Source organism: Vidua chalybeata, chromosome 5 (assembly GCF_026979565.1).
Source record: "Vidua chalybeata isolate OUT-0048 chromosome 5, bVidCha1 merged haplotype, whole genome shotgun sequence".
Lineage (NCBI taxonomy): Eukaryota > Metazoa > Chordata > Aves > Passeriformes > Viduidae > Vidua > Vidua chalybeata.
The window spans coordinates 36,092,454-36,098,534 of NC_071534.1; positions in this window are offsets into that span (position 1 = coordinate 36,092,454).

Here is a 6,081-nt window from a genome sequence, read left to right on the forward strand (position 1 = left end):
GGGGATCTGGGATCTATGCCTGAGAGCTCTATCCATTAAGAAGAATGGATAAGGCAATACTTTTTATTGTAACATCTTTATTTTAGGCAGTTGGCCCTGCATCAGCACCCATTGGCCCTCAGAGCCAAGGTGTGTCTGTACAGTTCCCAAGCTAGGGAGGAGCCTAGGGGAGCCAGCACAGGAGTGCAGATATGCATTAGCCAGAAAGGAGGAAAAGTGTGAAGAGAATTGGATCTAAGTATTATGTATGAGCCTTTATTCTAACACTTCACTCAAGATTCATAAGTCATCACGAAATGACGTTCCTAGGCCTTTCCTGGTGATGCCTCTTTATGAGCTAATAGGTCAGGCATGATATTGGGATGCAGGAGATTGAATTTCCATTAGATTTTTCCTTCTGCATTAGTATTTACTTTCATGTTTACCACCTTCCAAAAGCATGATATAAACAGGAGCATTATAACCCCCCTCTCCTTCTGCTTAATTGCTTCATGTGTGGTCACATATGTGGCCACAGTTCTTTATACCTATGGTTAGGGGAATCATTTGGAAGTGATGCAACTTGGGCTTCAGTTGCCTACTCGTGCTAATGTTTATGGCCTTTTTATTTAGTCATCACTGAATAAATGCATTTAATGCATTTTTTCAGTGCTTCAGAGACAAAATTATCTAGTACTGAGTTGCTCCTAGGAATGCTTAGATCTTTGAGCATCTAAGTATTCCTTTTTTTTTTTTTTTTCTTTTGGAGATGATCTTTGACCTGCTGGCCCAAGAACAGAACTTGGATTTTTTGCAGTTGACAATCTCATTAGTGTTTATATATTTTCCAGCAGGATAAAACCTAATAAATAAATACAGACAAAATAGCTTTCAAGCAGTAGGGACTTTCCTATGATACTATTATTCAGTGCATTTTCTGGGTTCTGGATCAAAAGAAAAAGATCATTTATCAGAGGAAGTCAATGATCATTTATCAGAGGAAGAAAAAGGTTTAGCTGAGTTCAGTCCTTGGTAAATGTCCCTCTGATTTGGGACGTGCTATTTTTGGTGCTTTGTTATGTTATTTGATATACATAGCTTGTAAAGTATTTGAAAAAGGTGAAGCCTTCACAAGAAGTACTCTCAGTCCTGTAGCATCCAAGGTCACAGGGCTCTCACAAATAGGAGAGTGCAGATAAAGAGAAGCTGGCATGTGTCCTGGAAAGATCCTACCAGTTGATCAAAAGAACAGACTAAATCCTTAAGCAGTCTTTTTCCACAGTTCTGAAATTAGGGATAAATTGAGACATGGGTTATTTTTTTGTTTGTTTTCTTTGTTTGTTTTTGAATAGCTGAGACAGCAATAAATAGTGAGATAGAGATGCTATTCTGTGTATCCAGTGGAGACGTATAAAGATGGAAAAATTAGAAAAATGTAGAAAAGAAAAAATTGAGAAAGAAATAGTAGAAAAGCCTTGTATCGAAGTATTCCTATGATTTTTTCTCGCAGCATCCTCAAGTTTGCAGACCTGATCCTTCTCCTGGCCATTTCTGGGACCAGAGCAGCAGAACACAATACAAGGATTAGTGCAAAACCAAGAGAGGTAGGACCTGCAACATCTGTGCTAGTCCCAGATTGCTACTATGGAACCTTAATCCACTGACTCATGGCTGTGACTGCTGGGGAATACAGCAGCTGGAGCATCCTGGAGAGCCTGTGAGGGTGGTGGTGTTTGCTCTGGCTGTGGGTCCTGCAGTCTGCCCTTCTCTAAAGCATCCAATGCAAGTTGTAAGAAACCTGCAAAATCTAAACCTGTAATTTTAAAATTTTCTTACACATTGTCATAAACGAACCTCTGACAAAGCATTTGTGAAGGCACATTCTGTCTGAAATGTAGGAAATAAAGACTGTCCAAGAGAGATTCTCCAATGCCCAGGTCTGAGTGAGGTTTTCATGTGAAGAATCTGAACACTCTCCTAGGGAGAAAATGTTCACCATTTTAGTAAAGGAAGAATTAAGAAGAACGTTTGGGCATGTTAAAGTCCTTTTAAACAGACTGCATTCCACATTGCAAATCACCTGATTTCTCACCTGGAAAGGCCTTTAGTGTGCTTGTGGAGGCTGTTGTCCATAGTGAATAAATCAAAAGCACCCACTGTTTGAAACATAATTATAATTGTGTCAGGCATCAAATTTCATAGCTGTTCAGTACAACAGCAGACTTCAAGCTCTCCTGCAGTGGTGGGAGGGATACACCCTACAGTGAAAATGTTCATTTCTGCTGATACTAATGCTTTAGCAATTACTTGCTCCATTTCATTTTAATCACCTTAGTTTGTTTAACCTAGAACGATGAAGAAGGAGTAATGAAGGAATCCAATTACTACAGCTCTACTCAGGAAAAAAGAAATAGAAATAGAATTCTGAGCATGTGTGGGTTTTTAAAATAGTACTGTGATGACCTGCCTAAGCTAGAAAAACAGTTAAGAGTGACTCTCACTGTATTCCTACTAAAAAAAAAAAGCTGCTCAGAATGAGTAAACATAACCTGGTATTAATTTTGGAGAATAGTTTATTTTTATCACAATTTAATTGTGCTAATGTTTTAATGTAAGTATGGAAAAGAATGTGAATAGGTTGCTTGCTTTCTCTGCATCAAAACTGATAATGGTTTAAATTCTTTTTGCTATTCAAGCAAAAAACACTGAGTACATCCAGAAGTGAGTTAAAATACAATCTACTTCTCACAAAAGACAGAACTTTCAAAAATTGCATTATGATGCTAGCATAACATGTTGTTCTAAAGAAAGTCCGAGAACCAAAAATGGTGTCAACTTCAAAGCTTAAGAGATAATAGTTAATTAGAGCTGAAATCACTGCTACAAAGAAATTCAGGTCCTAGGTCCTGCACATCCTGATGCCATGAGCAAAAAACTTCATACATAAAGTGAACTCAAATAAAATCAATACTGCCAATATTTGTGTTTAGTAGTGAGGGTGTTAACTGCCCATTAGTGCCCAGTCTCACACTGGTGTTTACCAGACTCAGGATCTAAGGCTCCTTCTAGCTGCCTCATAATTGTGCCAGGACCCAGTGCTTGCTGCTCTGTTTTGCAATTGGAGTTTCATTTTGGGTGGGCCTGCAGCCCTCACTGTTCTGAGTTTCTGTGAGAAACAGGAAAGAACCTCTTGTTTTTCACTTTGTTATGAGGTACTCAGTTTCTGAGCCAGACACACGTTCAGGTTTGCTATCTGCTTTTCTTGCAGCAGTTCTTTGGTACTTTTGGGTTTGGTTCTGCAAGTGCTGAAGGTATAAATAACACTTGGTTGCTGACCTGGAGGTGCTCGTATTGCCTACCTGGACTTCTCACTTTGTAGTCCCAAGGACACAAAGTATTTCATTAGGGGAATGATGAAGAAGACCAAACTGAAACCATATAGTAAAACAAAACAGAGTTAGCTGGTCATTAGCAACCTGGACCTTCCTGAAATTAACAGTTTTTTCCTACTGTCTGAATGGATAAGGGGACACATTTCCCTGACACAAGTGTTGAGGACATCCCTAGACAATAAAGTACAATCCAGCCCTTTCAGTTAAATCAAGAAAGTATTACAAATTTTTTTTTGGCCAGTGGAAAAAAAAATTAGATATTTCTTGATCCCCAGTCAAATCTGGGCATCAAATAAAATTATTATTTTCTTCTTAACACTGTTGAAACCAAGGCTGTATAAAAGTAGTTTCTCCAGTTGTCAAAACCTATTTGTTCTTTGTTTTCAAGATCTGCCTTTTCACAATCCGGGGAGTAGGACCACTAACCCACAGAGGTGAACTAACACTGTAAATGTTTCTCCAGTTTACTTTGCTCTAGCAAATCAAAGGAAGGGAACAGAGTATCAGCATATTGAAATCAGATTCATTCCTGTTATCTGTTTCATGTTCTGATTTCAAAGACACCAAGATGACCTTCATGCCTGGTAAATACAACTCATGTTTTCTGAGTGGTGACATAGTTTCCTTGTGCTCTGCACTTGCACACACTAAATTATTGTCCCATTAGCACTCAGGGCACACATGTCTGCTAGCCAAGCTGGCAACTGGCCTTGCTTATTAAATTCCCTTCTGAAATTATTTAAACTTATATGTAGTATCTGTACCAGCATTATCCATGCTTAGCTCACATCTCTCCTCTGTGGAATCAGGCTATATAACTCTCCTTGTGTTGACAAAAGGAGAGTAACAATTCTCTGACTGACTTAATGAAACATTTTCCACTGTGTTGTAGCCTGATAGAAAGTGAAATAATAATATTTGCTTAGAAAAGAAAGTTTTCTTTTTGCAAGGAGACAGCTTTTGTTCTGTCAGGAAGATACGCATCTAAATCTAGGTATGCCCTTTCTTCTGCCAGTGGCAAGCTGGAATTATGTGCTTCCTGATTCTCCATTAGGGACAAAGATATCATCAGCATTTGGGCCCCTGGCTGCCCTTGCACAAGCTCTAGCAGCAGGTGTTATGCAAAGATTGGAAAAAGGTAATATTCCTCACAGAAATAAGACAACCAGAAGCTTGTAGGTGTAAGTGTACAGATGTGTTTTAATACTGTGCATGTTTCCTTAATGGCCTTAATTATAATCTAAATTATTTGTAGTGTTCTTGTTATGTTAATGTTTTCATAAGAGACTAAATGCTACTGAGATTTGTTCACATTGATTTGAATTACTCTTTTTTAGTACTGTAATCCTTTTGCCTAGGGGTAAGCTATGGCTGAACATATTCATGCAATTTTTCTGAGTGAAGAATAAAGTTATTGGTCTATTTACAGTCTTAGAACATGCTACTCTGAAATGGGGCTGTTTCAGTTGGAGTAGAGGATGGGCACTGAAGGATGATATGGTGGTTTTTCCATGGTATGACATTCTTTATCCTACCCCTCAACATGTGCCTGGCTTGCAGGGTGTGCAGCCTGTTTGGTGCAACCCCACTGGGTACAGGGTCCCTGGGATTCAACGGACATCCATCAGCAGGCCTTGAAAAGCAACAGCCTCTATGTAATCATGACACTGGTTCGAGACAGAGGAGAAGATCATAAAGATGACAGAGGAAAAATAAAGTGACAAAGGAAAGGTGAAAGATGGAGCAATAGTGTATTTTATGTTTGCATTTGCACATTTAACAATTCAGAAATTTCTCTGACTTCTTGGTCTCTGCATTACTTTTTCTTTTCAATTCATTTAGAAGTTTGAGCACTTCATTACAAGATTCAGTGTCAGGACAACTTTCCAGCAGCTTGATAATGACTTTCCCTGGCTAATGAATCTTTCTGTTGTGCTTGCTGGGGCTTATTCCACTGATTCACATATTATCTTACAGGGAGTCAGGCAGCCTCAGGTTATCAATTAATAAAAGATACTCTTTTTTACTCTCCTCTACTGTTATGTTTTTGATTTAATAATGAAGTATTTCCTGACCAACTTGTTCATCATCATTCCAGATTCAAATTTCAACCTAAAATGAACAGGAAAAAAAGTAACCCAGGAAAAAAGGAGGCAGACCTGATGGACATTCACATTTACACAAACGGGGACAACTGTGGGAACAGGATTCACTGGAACTTCTCCCAGCAGTCCTACAGCTTGTTGGCATTATTGCTGCCTTCCTCTTCCTCCCCTCCAATTTGCTCTTATTCTTTCTCTGATGATAATGTGAGTGGGGAGGCAAGACGAAGTAAGTGGCTCCAAGAAAATGGGAAGAAAGGGAAAGGAAATAATACGTTACAGCAAAAGCCACATTATTGAGGTTTGCTGCTTTCTGAGTTCAGCAAGGCCTCTCCCCTCCCTTCTTTGATTTGCCTTGCCTGCACGCTTGAGGCAGTCACCCAAAAGCTCTGCCTGCTGCTGCCAGCTCCTGCTGCAAAGGTGTGAGGGCAGCTGTGAGGACCAGGGACTGCATGGTTCATGAACTCCAAGAAAAGAGTTCTGCTTGAACCTGCCTTAGGGTCACAGAGACCAGGACAGAAAAACAGTTGACAAATCACAGTTTTCATGCAGGTCAGGTGTTGTCAGCTCTGCTGGATGTCTGAGTTATATTTTGCTGTTTTATGAGG